Source organism: Leucoraja erinacea, chromosome 32 (genome assembly GCF_028641065.1).
Source record: "Leucoraja erinacea ecotype New England chromosome 32, Leri_hhj_1, whole genome shotgun sequence".
Taxonomy (NCBI): Eukaryota; Metazoa; Chordata; class Chondrichthyes; order Rajiformes; family Rajidae; genus Leucoraja; species Leucoraja erinaceus.
Genome location: NC_073408.1, coordinates 14,448,671 through 14,461,505, shown reverse-complemented (window position 1 = coordinate 14,461,505; position 12,835 = coordinate 14,448,671). Strand labels below are relative to the sequence as shown.

The 12,835-nt window shown below is 44.4% G+C and overlaps 1 long non-coding RNA gene across 3 annotated transcripts in view; it reads right to left on the bottom strand.

Moving 5' to 3' along the window:
* LOC129712403 (uncharacterized) overlaps window positions 1-12,835 on the bottom strand; it is a 38,870-nt gene that overhangs the window by 5,702 nt on the left and 20,333 nt on the right. For 2 of the 3 annotated variants that reach the window (XR_008726047.1, XR_008726049.1), the window contains exon 4: window positions 11,393-11,823. The exons of the other annotated variant lie outside the window; for it this stretch is intronic. This is a non-coding gene — a long non-coding RNA (uncharacterized LOC129712403). The remainder of the gene's footprint in view (window positions 1-11,392; window positions 11,824-12,835) is intronic. 3 annotated transcript variants of the gene reach the window in all.

The window sequence follows — 12,835 nt, the reverse complement described above, 5'->3', positions numbered from 1 at the left end:
CTGTCCCGCTGAGTTACTCCAGCATTTTGTGTCTATCTTCGGTTTATACCAGCATCTGCAGTTCCTTCCTACACTATTATAGCTGTTGTACTGTTCAAAACCTTATAAAAAGTTATGGGTGTTCAAAAGAAAGAATCGGCCCGAGGATTTTCAATTGCCCAAAAATCCCACAATCATATTTTATGAAAAATACAGTATTATATCTATTCTATTTTCTGATCAATGGCACTCATCCAATATCACACATTTGGGGAAAAAATGGTTTGAGACCACAGTTGTAATCTTGTGCATATCCAGCAGAGGGAGCTTCAGTCCAGGTGAGAACATCGCTTATTTGAGAATGAAAAGCAAACACTCCAGACGCTGGATGTTTGAAATAAAAATGCTTGAAGTAGCGTTCATCGGAAAGATCATCAGCCTGACATTATTAAGGGCCTGTCCCACTTACGCAATTTGTTTCGGCGACTTGCCGGTGGCACCCATCATAGTTGCAGCAGGTCACCGAAAAATTTCAAAATGTTGAAAATCCAGCGGTGACCAGAAAAAGGTACGACTGTTTGTACGACTACTCTCGACCAAACAGGCGTCACCCCCCCACCCCCGACATGTCAATGCAACAGTGAGCCAAAGTGCCTGTTCCCTTGCAATATGACTCGATGATATAATGAGTGTTTTCTGGAAGCAGCCAATGTGCACTTCTGCACTCCACTATTACCACAATGTATTCACAGACTTCTGCAGCAAGTACACAACTGTTGTTGTGCACCTCTCCACAGGAGCTGCCTGTCAGTTCCCACTGGCTCAGATGGTGCTCGCCACTCCCACCTTAAGGGGCAATTATCAGTAGTAAGCACAAAACCAGGGCAATTAATGCTGACCGCTTATTCCAAGCACGATAATGTCAAAGCAGAGAGTTTGCATGCAGTCTCCACTCGTTCAGTTCAGGGGTGAATGTAATGCATATAACCATACAACACAGAAACAGGCCCTTCGGCCCACCATGTCCATGCCATTTACCAGAACTATCCAATTAAACCCCATCTCTCCAGCTTCCTTTATCATAACCATATCTTTGTGCCTTTCTATAAACATTGTCTCAGCTTCTACCAGCAGAACAGTGGTGCATCTGGTGGAGCTGCAGCCTCACAGACTGGGTTCAATCCTGAACTCGGGTGCTGTCTGTGTGGAGTTTGCAGTTTATACCTGTGATGGTGTAGATTTCCTCTGGGTGCTCTGGTTTCCACCAATATCCCAAAGACGTGCAGGCATGTGGGACCATTCTGTGGACTCTCTCCATATCTGAGTGGGTTTCCTCCATTTCCTGTCACATCCACGATGTGTTGGTCAGTAGTTAACTGGCATAGTACGTCAGCAATCCCTCTCCTACCCCACCCTGTGTATGGGAGTGGTAGGGCAATCTAGGTGGTCTAGACTTTAGAGGTTCAGCGTGGAAACATGCCCTTTGGCCCACCAAGTCTGGACCAACCAGCAATCACTCTGTACACTAGCACTATCCTACACACAGTCTACGCTTTGGTTTGTAGGTTGCAGCAGGAGAATATGCATTTGAATGCTTCCTCAAGCCTGCATTCAATGCATGGTCTGTCCCAGATACATACACTTATCCAGATCATCCTCTCAGTGTCTGGACTTGCACTTTCCTGCAGCTTTATTCTTTGCTGGAGGAAGTCGTTTTTTCATTGAAGAGCTGCTCTGATAAATTGTTCACAATACAAAGGCTGCCGTTCACACTATAATTGTGTAAGCAGCATTCAAGATGAAGGATAATTGCCATATCCCTTTCATCCAAAGGCCAATTACTTCAAATCCTTATCCACGCAACCTGTAGCAAAGCAGACTCCGAATATGTACTCTCTAGATATTGTGCTTTTATTAAAAAATATTAAACATTCTGAAAACGTAAACACAGATATCAGGAGCATGGAAAGGATCAGTTTTAGATTCTGCTGTAATACTGCTTCTGATTTTACCTCCAATAGACCACGTCCACACTCAGCCAAGCCATCACAAAAAGGATAATTAGTTTAGTTTAGAGATACAGCACGGAAACAGGCCTTTCGGTCCACTGAGACCGCGCCGACTAGCAATCCTTGTACACTTACACTATCCTACACACACTAGGGACAATTTACAAATATACTGAATCAACTAACCTACAAACATGGACGTCTTTGGTGTGTGGGAGGAAACCGGAGCTCCCGAAGAAAACCCAAGCGGACACGGGGAGAAGTACAAACTCCGTACAGATAACACCTGTAGTCAGGATTAAACCTGGGTCTGACCTACTGCCTGACCTACTGAGTTACTCCCACATTTTGTGTCTGTCTTCATTATTAGCCAGCATCTGCAGTTCCATCCTACACATTATGGCTGATAGGTGATGTGTTTAACTCTTAATTTTGAAATAGACCAACAAGCAACTGATGTCAAGGGCAAATAGAAGCACGATAAATGTTTATGACAGTATTGCCCACAATCCATCAAAGAAGGCAAATCACGGTGAGGGAGGGCAATGGAGGTTTGTTAGGGGAAGATATAAATAGAGACAATGAATGAGAATGGAGAAGAGAGTTCAAAAAAAAAAATAAATGCTAGAACAAACAAATGCAGAACACAGAAGTTGTTGGAAATTCAGAATAAAGGGGAATGCTGAAAATACACAATAGGTTAGGCAACATCTGTGGAGAGGGGGGCAAAAATGAGTTGGCCATGCCTGATGAAATCATTGATGTAAAATATAAATTATCTTTCACAGATGCTGCCTATTCCAATAATGTTTCTGTTCAGATTGGACTTTGAGAAAGTTGAATTCAAGATGGATTGCAAGCACTACTGTGCCAGGCCTGTAAATGTATATTCAACCTTTGCATGAAAAATTATATTCAATACCTCAGACTTTTAGTGAATGGAGGGAGATGTAACTAAAACAATATTGAATTTTTAACTACCTTTTTTTTTTAACCCAATTTGAAATATGCACAACAGTTAGTGAGATTTTGTGCAACATAACTTTTATACTAGTATTCCATTGTTGGGATGAATTAAAAAAAATCTTTCTAGTGTTTGCAGAAAATATTCTTTAAAATATCCAGTGTTTTTCACAGGAACTATATCAACCAGAAATTGATATCACAAAATCATAGTCACACAGCACAGAAACAGGCCGTTCAGCCCACCATGAAGAAACTGGCTGTCAAATGGCCATCAATACTAATTCTATTCACTGGCACTTGGTCTGCAGCTTTCTATGCCTTGATGGTTCAAATACTTGTCTAGGTACTTTGTAAATTGCATGAAACTATCTGCCTCCACTCAGGCAGTGTGGTCCAGATCTAACACACTTTTGGGCAAAAAAAATTCCTGCGATCCCACCAAACCACTTACCCTGGATTCTCAACATATAATTTCAGACAGTTCCATTCTGTGGAAATGTTTCCTAGCATCTATGCATAATTTGTCCTTTATAATATTGCACACTCTTATTTAATCCCCTCATCGGTCTCCTCTGCTTAGTAAAAATAAACAGTGATGCTGACAAGAATGAAGTCGTCAACTTTTTAAGGAGGCGTTTTCTTCAGTTTAATGCAGCTCAGTTACTACAGGAGCAGCTGAAAGAAAAAATGGGGAAAGCTTCTCGAATAGAACAAAAAATATTGATCAGTACTGGAGCACTTCCTTTAACTTCCCTCCATGAATCACTTGAGTGAAAATGTTGGAAGATATTACCAAAACTAACACAGTACGTATGATACACACATAAGTTCTATGTGCGAAAAAAGACGCTGGGAAAATTAATGTGCTGGTTCCAGCAGAATTTTGTTCTAACCAGGAGATGGTGCCATTACGAAAGAATAAACCCACCAATTTTTCAGAGTACAATATCACCATCTACTGGAGAACATATATTATAACATCTTTAACAGTATTTTTCCTTTGTATTTTTTGTCTAGCAAGAAATCTGAAGCATTGAACCTTTCTTGCATTTGTAGTTTTAATTAATATTTTACTTTGATAGTTTTCCATGCACAATGCTGCAAGGTTTAGAGGACATAGATTGATTGATTGAAACATACACCATGGAAACTGCCCCTTGGCCCACTGAGTCCATGCCGACCATCGACCTTTATGTTATCCCATTTTTGCATCTAGTTCCTACATACTAGGAACAATTTACAAGGGTCAATTAACTTGCAGATTTTCACATCTTTGGGTTTTGGGAGGAAACTAGGGCACTCGGAAAAAAACCCACATCGTCACGAGGAGAACATGCAAACTCCACACAGACGTCACCTGAGATCAGGATCAAACCCATGTCTCTGCTGCTATGAGGCAGCAGCTCGACCAGTTGCACCATGGTGCTGCCCTTACAGTTCTAAGGGCAAAGTTTAAAGATGTACAGGAGTATTTTTACTAAGAGGGTGATGGGCACTAGGAACGCACTACCAAATTGGTGATGGATGCAGATACGATAGTGGCGTAGAAGGGTCTTTTAGACGCATGGATATGAAGAGAATGGAGGGGTATGGATTATGTGCGGGCAGACAAGAGATGTTCTTGGCATAGACACTGGGAGGTGAAGGACCTATTCATGTGATGTACTGTTCTATGTTCCAATGCAAAAGGTTAGTCTGGGGACAACGAAGCATACAAACTGGCAAGGGGCAACCTATCCCGGGGGATCAGGGAAGCGAAGAGGCTGTACGGATAAAAACTCAATAGCCACTTCGAAAATGAAAAAGACACACGCCGCTTGTGGCAGGGATTTCAAACCATCACAGACTACAAGCCCCCCCCGATGCGGATATGCCAAAACAACCCCTCCCTACCAGATGAACTGAACGAGTTCTACGCACGGTTTGAGGTTAAAAACAGCACCCAGACACGTGCACTACTGCCATCTCCCAGTGACCAGTCGCTCAGGCTGTCCGCAGCCAGAGTTAAAAAGGCCTTCGCCAGCGTCAATCCACGCAAAGCTGCAGGGCCGGACAACATTCCTGGATGCGTTCTAAGAGACTGTGCCGAGCAACTGAAGGATGTCTTCACAGACATTTTTAACATCTCACTCAGCCAGGCAGTAGTGCCGAAGTGTCTTAAGAGTGCCACCATCGTCCCTGTACCGAAGAAACCAAACCCAGCCTGCCATAACGACTTTCGACCAGTGGCCCTAACACCCATTGTAATGAAGTGTTTTGAGCGACTAGTTATGCAGCACATCAAAAACAGTCTACCTGCCGACCTAGACCCACTGCAGTTCGCCTACAGAGCCAACCGATCCACAGAGGACGCAGTCTCAACAACACTGAACCTCGTGTTGTCACATCTCGATCGGAAAAACACCTATGCCAGGATCCTCTTCATAGACTTCAGCTCTGCTTTCAACACAATCATCCCGCAGCAGCTGGTGGAGAAGTTGGAGCTATTGGGGGTTGATGCTGGCACATGTAGCTGGGTCCTGAACTTCCTGTCGCAGCAGCAGCAGACAGTCAGGGTGGGCAGTAGGACATCAAAAACCATAGCCGTGAGCACTGGCTCACCCCAAGGCTGTGTCCTAAGCCCCCTTCTGTTTAGTCTGCTGACACACGACTGTACTGCCAGACTCAATAACAACTTCATCAGCAAGTTCGCTGATGACACAACAGTAGTGGGTCTCATCAGTGACAACGATGAATCGGCGTACAGGATGGAGGTGGAGCTGCTCACAGGTTGGTGCAAATCCCACAACCTCATTCTTAACGTGGGAAAAACTAAGGAGATGGTGGTTGACTTCAGGAGGGCGGGGAAACATCACCATGCACCTCTGCACATCGACGGAGCTGATGTGGAAAGGGTCAGCAGCATGAAGTTCTTAGGACTACATCTGTCTGATGACCTGACGTCCACGGCCAACACCACAGCTCTGGTCAAGAGAGCCCAGCAGCGACTTCACCCCCTACGAAGACTACGGAAAGCAGGCCTCCCCACCACACATCTACGGACTTTTTACAGGGGGACTGTCGAGAGCACACTGACATACGGCATCACTTCCTGGTTCGGGAGCTGCAAGGCGTACGAACGGCACCAACTGGACAGGATAGTGAAGACCGCAAGCAGGATTATTGGTGCTCCACTCCCCTTCCTGCTGGACATATACAAGAAGAGATGCATCAACAGAGCCATCTCCATCATCAAAGACCCTTACCACCCATCGCATGACTTTTTCACCATCCTCCCATCTGGGAAGAGGTACAGGAGCATCAGCTGCAAAACCAGCAGGATGCTCCTCAGCTTCTTCCCACAGGCTATAAGACTGTTAAATGAACTTTCCCCCCTGCCAAGTATCGCGCACAAACCCCCCACACTGCAGCAGAGCCACTGTTGTGCCGCTGCCGGTCGGAACGGCTGTTGAATGTTATTGAATGTTATTAGAGGGTTAAATTGTTCATGACATGTATTTTAATTTTAATTGCTATTTATTTTGTAACGAAAACTGAATGGACACTGGTTGAGAAACGTTTTTTTGTTTCCTCTGAGTATGCGAATACTCAGGAAATGACAATAAAGATTTACAATTACAATTACAATTACAAGTAGATGATCTCATTCCAATGGTCAAAGTGAAAGCTACTTGCAATCCCTATCAGTCCAGGGCATATACAGTATTTGACACACGTACCAATACACCTGGACACATTGGACTGTGGATTGCTCCGTGCTCACATCCAACAGCTTTCATGAACTATTCACAACCAAGACTGGTGCAGCATCAACCATTCAAGCCATGGACACACTTCCCTTTTGCTAGAGAATAAACTAGCAACAACAGCTGACTAGCAAACTCATTTGTCTCTCTCAGCTTGTCTGGTGCTATGTGCTTTCAAAAGTTTGTATCTTCTGCCCAACAGGAGTGGGAAGAAGAGGGAATGACTGAGGAGAAAAAAAAGTCCTTATCCTCATTTTCTTATTATCCCAACTTCCAAGCTCCCTCTTTCCAATCATTTGTTTCAAATATCCAAGACTTACATTGGCAGTAGGACAAGAATGGGGTGGAGATGACTCACTGTACAGTTCCAGGCACCAGATTACTTGTTGGAAATGCTTGGAATGGTTTTTAACTTGGTGACAAGACCGACATGGTTTGATGTCTTGCCAATCCTCCTTTTGCTTGGATTAGAGACTATTAGCCAAAAGGAGAGACTAGAATGGCAGAAGTTGAGCAGAGATCCGATGGAAGTGTATACAATTATGAAAGGCATAAATAGGGCAGAAACTCAGAACCTTTTTCCCAGAATGGAAGGGTCAAAGACTGGAAGACATAGCTTTTAAGGTAAGAATGGAAAAGTTTAAAGGAGATGTGTGGGGAAAGTTTTTTTACATTGAAGGTGCTGGGTACCTGAAACAGGATGTCTGAGACAGTGGTGGAGGCAGATACAATAGTGGCGTTTAAGACTTTTGAATCGGAACATGGATATGCAGGGAATGGGTTGATATGGAATATGTGCGGGCAAATGAGGCTCTGGTCGTGTGGAATTTGCATGTTTTTCCTTTGACCTCGGGCTTTTCCTCCGTGTGCTCCATTTCACCATTTCTTTACGACGTGTGAGTAAATTGTTTAATTTGCATCTGTAAATTGCACCTATTGAATCTGGATTGGGGAGGGGGTCATAAGGTCATAAGTGATAGTGATAATATTGGCCAATTCAGTATGTGGCAAAATGGAGGATTTCTGCCATTGCAAAACTTGCTTGACATCTTTCTGTAAAAGCTGCAAAACCACGAGGTTCATGGCTCCAGAATGTCTGGGTCCTGGGAGGAAGCTAAGTACAGGGTGATTCAGATTCAGATTCAGATTCAGATTCAGAAAACGTTATTGTCTGTCGTAACAGAAAATCTTCTTTGACGTGGCTCAACATACAGACAGGACAATGTACTGATAAGCAGTCATACAATACAGATTTCTGCGAGCACACACAGTGTGTATCGATCTTAAAAGCAAATGTAAAGATTAAAAACTGTAAAAATAGACAAGATAAAAGTTGTGGATACGTGTAAAGTGACAATGCGTCAGGGTTAATTTGTCCATTGTTCATTTTTTATTTAAGCTGTTTATGGCAATGGGTATGAATGAGTTTTTGTGGATGTTTTTCTTGGATAGGGGGACTTTATATCAGCGGCCTGATGGCAGAAGTTGGAAAGACTTGTGCAGGGGGTGGGTGGGATCCTGTGTAATGAGATTGGCTTTCCTTTTAACTGCCTGGGTGTGGAGTACTGATAATTGATTTTGAGTTTTGCCAGTTATTTTGCTTGCCTGATTGATGATCCGGGAAAGCTTTGATTTGTCTTTGACAGAGGTGAGGGTGAACCAGGATGTGATGTTAAAGGTGAGTACAGATTCTATAAGTGATTTATAGACAGCTGTTAAAATGTCCTGTCTGACATCAAAGCTCCTGAGTTTCCTCAGCAGGAACAGGCGTTGCTGTGCCTTCTTGTACACAGAGTCTGTGTGCTGGGAGAAGGACAGGCGGGTGTCAATCTCTGTGCCCAGGTATCTAAAGGCCTCTACCTGCTCAACTGTCTGCCCATTCAGCCTCAGAGGTTCGAAGAGAGGTTGGGGGGAAGATGTTCGCCTCCCCCCACAACACAGCTCCTTGGTCTTGGAGATGTTGAGCTCCAGAGAGCTCTCTTTGATCCACAGCATCAGGGTGTTGTCCTGCTGATAGTAGGCAGCCAGAGAAGTGTGATCCTTAATGTGGCCAACCAGGGCCATATCATCTGCATACTTAAAAAGGGAAATGTCACTGTTATTGTTTGTTATGTTGTTTGTGTAGATGGAAAATAAAATCGGTGATAAGACACAAACCTGGGGGACACCAGTGTTTAAAATCATGTTCTTGGATTTAAAACCATTTACCACCACATGCTGAGGCCGGTCCTGCAGAAAGTCTTTTATCCACAAAATAAGTGATGGGTTGACTTGTAGATCCAGAATGCGGTTGCAGAGGGTGACCGTGTTAACTGTGTTAAAAGCTGAAGAAAAGTCCATAAATAAAATAAATAAAATAAGTACAGGGTGATGTCCAGATGTCCCCTCACTTGTTAATATGAATGAGGGTTTTGCAGAATGAGCTGAGCCTTGCTGCAAATGCATGATCAGGATTGGTTGGGGAAAGGTATATTATAATACCACTGTTAACTACTTTGCATGGTCTTTGCACTGTTATCTTGTGATTGGTCAAGGCAAGGGGCCTATCCCAAATTGTTTTTGTTTATGTTTACCTAGTAAAATGTTTCTTTACTTTACTTGAAATTGGGTGCTGTCCTGTGCACGGCTGTCCAACCAGCAGCTGTCTGTCTCTTCCTCTTTTTATTTTTATTTTAAGTTAGTTAAAGTGTTTTGTTGGAGGTCTAGACTTTTTTTATGTGGGGGGTCGGGGTGGGGGAGGGGAAACTACCTTTCAGGGTCCCTACCTGGTCAGAGAGGCAGCTTTTCTCTGGGCTGCAGCTTCGACCCATCCTCGTGGCCTACCAGCGGGCCTGGAGCGGCGTTTCCTGTCGGGGACCGCCCAGAACCACGACTTTCGGCGGCGGCACAGCGCTGGAGCGCTATCGCGGAGTGGGCGATGCCTTGCCTGGGTCGCCGCGCTGGAACTCCGGTATGCTGAGGCTGCCGGGAACAATGTTGCGGGGCTGCGGGTCTGTGGAGCGGGCAGCTGCGGGCAGCTGCGCTGAACTTTACACAGGGAGCCTGGGATCTCCAGTGCGGAAGCCGCGGCCTCCAGTGCGGAGGCGGCCGTTCCAGGGTTCCCAGGCCGCTGGGAGGACTCTCCCGACGCCGGAGCAACATCACCCGGCGAGAACGGCCAGGAACATCGGGCCTCCATAGAGGCAACTGTGGAGGCCTCAATGGGCCCGACTATGGGTGAACTGGGGTTGGGGACTGGACTTTGTGCCTTCCCTCGTGGTGGGAGCCATTGTGGGGGGATGTTCTATGTGTTTAAGACTGTCATTGGTGTTATGTCTGTATTTTTTTTTGTGTGCTGCAAAATGGCAAAAAGCATTTCACTTCACTACACCTAGGTGTATGTGAATGTGACTAATAAAATACCTTTGAGACCTTTGATACTTAGAGGAACTGTCTTCGATTAGGAACTTTATGTAGAAACAACGTACTGGGGTATTTTGTGATTGGGTTAGGGAGCTGTCAATTAATGTATTATATGATCTTTATTTATGATTGGTTTGGAGGGATTGCCCCCCCACCCCCCATGTATTTCACGCCACGGGTCCGATACAGTATATAAGAGGAGACAGCACATGAGTCTGTGTCGATCTTCTGGGGTAGCACTTGGGACCGTGCTGACCATCTGAGGTATCTATTCGCACGAGGCTGAAGGGCTTGGATGAGCCGCGATGTTGGATGAGCCACGAAGTTGGTTAGGTATCGTATAGAAAGAAGTTTAGTTGCTTGACTCAGTGTTTTACTGAATCAGACTAATGGGGTGAGATTAGGAGCAGAATTACAATAGGAGATATTTGGGATGTGTTGAGAATGTGAGGTAAATAGAAAATAGGATTTAATGGGCGATTAATGTAAATGTTGATGTTAATGCAGCCCATACGAACCTGTATCCAAGTTGCATCTCTTTCTAACTCTAAATAAAAATGATACGAGAAACACTTTTCTACACTGTGTGTAGTTGGCTTACAAAATGAACTGATTCTTCTGCTGGTAGAGATAGATTCAACAATAATGTTTAGCTGGATAAGAAGTTGAAAGGAAGAAAAGTAGCAGTGTTGGAGGAATAGGGTGTGGAGTACAATTGCTAAATTGCTCTTGTGCAGGAATGAACAATGGGCTGAATGTCCTCCTTTAATGCTGTAACTTCTCTATCCTGGTGCCATTCAGGCATATAAAATACACTGAAGCGAGGATGTGCCTGGAAGTGCTTGAGGCCATCTTCCTAGACCACCAGTAATCTCACTTGCTGAGAGTGTGTGTCCTCTATCCCCCACCTCCACCCATCCATCTGTAACCAACGGAGTAGCAACCTGCAGCAGCACGAGGGCCGGTAAAGACAATGAGGCGAGGCAATGCACCAGAGAGAAGTTATTATTTGTAGGAAGGAACTGCAGATGCAGGTTTAAACCGAAGATAGACACAAAATGCCGGAGTAACTCGGCGGGACGGGCAGCATCTCTAAAGAGAAGAAATGGCTGATGTATCGGGTCGAGACCCTTCTTCACACCCTTCTCCAGGGAAGTTATTATGCCATTTGCAATTCTTTGATTATTAAATATGAATATTTAGCTGTGTGAGGAACCGAGCCAATTTAAAATGCAGGGTAATTGGGGGTTGTTTTTTGCTATTGGCAGTAATTGTCCATTTCTAACTTACCTTAAGAAGTTGATGGTGAGTTGACTCCTTGCACTGCTGCAGCCCTGTTGGTGAAGGTGTCCCCACAGAGCAATGATCTGAACTGGCTGATTTCCAGGCTGTTGGGAGGGAGTTCCAGGATTTGCACCCAATGTCAATGAAGGAACAGCGATCCGTTTTCAAGTCAAGATGGTTTGTGTGCAGGAGTAGATTGTGAAGGTAGAGTTCCAATATACCTGCTGCCCCCGGCCTTGCTGCTGGATGTCACAGGTTTGGGAGCCGCTGTCAGAGTAGCCTACGCAAGTAACTGCAGTGTATTTTGTTGATTGCAAAAAACTGCAGCTGCAATGAAGGAATGCTTGCTGGACAGCTGATGCTAAGTATCAGGATGCAAGTACGTGCAGGAAAAAAAGTGTGAATTTTGTGATCCCCTCTGCCACTCTCCAAGAGGTCTAGAGAATTTTAAACACAAGATAATTAATGTTGTTCAGTAGTTATCTTTCAGTAGTGGAAGGTATGGAGTGTCAAAGGATGAGAGGGTAGAGGTGTGTCCACCTTGACCTGGCCTGGCATCCCCTCTACTCGCCTCCCTTCCCCTTCCCATCATCACATCTTTGCCCTCTTCCCCTTTCCTTCAATATCCTGAGCAAAAGCCTGATTGCAATCACAGATTTCTTGGAACACAGGATGTAGGAAATCTGCACCATGACCACTCCCTCACATTATAAATAAGAGATTAAATATTAAAGCAAGTTGAACAGATTAATAAGAAAGGACATGTAGCTGTTTTGGAATAATGCCACACATTGCTTATATGGGACGGGAACCAGAACAATAGGCAGCATTGGAGTGGAATATCCCCCTGGTCTCGACAGGCCAGTAATATGATTGCACTCTGCTGAGAAGAAGGGTTTGTAGTAAATGACAACATAACCAGTATTCCTTATTCCCGAATGAGGAAATATGTTTATTTGAGGCTGTGATTACATTTAATAGGAAAATCCCACTGTTGCCTGCCTCACCCTCCTTGTTGTGAACTAAACCCAGCTGTGATATTCATGTTCATTGCAGTAATCAGTTTGTCGATGATTTCATGCAGACTGATTTCCAGTGAATGATGAGTTCACTTCTCAGTCTTAATTTCCTGTCTCTGCTCCTCTGCTGACTAGTTGCTATTATTTAATTTTAGAAAATACTTCCTTCTGAAAAATATATTCATTTCTTGAACGCACATGGTGCAAGGATGGCACACAGACACGGCAGTAGAGATGCTGACTTACAGCGCCAGAGTCCCGCATTTGATCCTGACTATGGGTGCTGCATGTGTGGAGTTTAGGCGTTCTCCCGGTGAGGTTTTCTCCGGGTGCTCCAGTTTCCTCTCACATTCCAAAGACATGCAGGTTTGTAGATTAATTGGCTTCTGTAGAATTATCCCAATGTGAGTAGGAAAGATCTAGTATGATC